The sequence below is a fragment of the Chrysochloris asiatica genome, unplaced genomic scaffold (genome assembly GCF_000296735.1).
Source record: "Chrysochloris asiatica unplaced genomic scaffold, ChrAsi1.0 scaffold00095, whole genome shotgun sequence".
Classification (NCBI taxonomy): domain Eukaryota; kingdom Metazoa; phylum Chordata; class Mammalia; order Afrosoricida; family Chrysochloridae; genus Chrysochloris; species Chrysochloris asiatica.
Window position 1 is genome coordinate 7,068,571 of NW_006408613.1, and position 997 is coordinate 7,069,567.

General features: G+C 38.1%; 1 protein-coding gene across 1 annotated transcript in view; it reads right to left on the reverse strand.

Annotated features, from left to right (window-relative positions):
- Positions 1–997, reverse strand: part of CSMD1 (CUB and Sushi multiple domains 1) — a 2,529,117-nt gene that overhangs the window by 4,022 nt on the left and 2,524,098 nt on the right. The window lies entirely within an intron of this gene.

Below are 997 nucleotides of genomic sequence, written 5' to 3' on the forward strand. Positions count from 1 at the left end.
GTCATGATGAATTGATCAAACATGCAAACAAGAAGTACTGATAATTACTGCTGATAGGAATCCAAGAGTTGGAAACAAAGAGGAAAGAACAGTATCAGAAATACGGCCTTGGTGATAGAAACTCTTGGAGATTGCATACTAGAATTTCGCAAGACCAATGAGTTCTTCATTGCAAATACATTTTTTAAGCAGCATAAAAGACAACTATACACATGGACCTCACAAGATGGAATACACAGAAATCACATTGAGTGTTTCTATGTAAAGAAATGGTGGGAAAGCTCCATATTGACAACTAAAACAAGGCCAGGAGCAGACTGTGGAACAGATCATAATTGCTCATATGCAAGGTCAGGCTGAAGGTGAAGAAAATAAAAACAAGTCCACAAGATCCAAATTATAACCTTAAACATATCCACCTGAATTTAGATTTGATGCATCAGGCACTAAAGACCTAAGACCAAAGAGTTGTAGGATGACATCAAGAACATCATACAGGAAGAAAGCAAAAGGTCATTTAGTAATCAAAGCATATATAATTATATAAGCCAGGCTGTTGTCAAGGACTTCATTATTCTTGGATAAACTATCAACATTTGTGGAAGCAGCAGTCAAGAGATCAGACAACGTATTGCATTAGGCAAATCTGTTGCACAGGAACTTTTTAAAATGTTGAATAGCAAAGATGTCACCTTGAGAACTAAGGTGCGCCTGACCTAAGCCATGGTATTTTCAATAACCTCATATAGATGCAAAAGCTGGACAGTGAATAAGGAATATTGTAGATGAATTAATGCCTTTGAATTGTAGTGTTGGAGGAGAATACTAAAAGTGCCATGGACTGCCAAAAGAACCAATAGATCTGTTTTGGAAGAAGTGCAGACAGAGTGCTCCTTGGAGGCCAAGATGGCTAAACTTCATCTCTCATACTTTGGACATATTGTCAGGAGGGAACAGTTGCTGGAGAAGGCTATCATGCTGGGTAAGATGGAAGGTC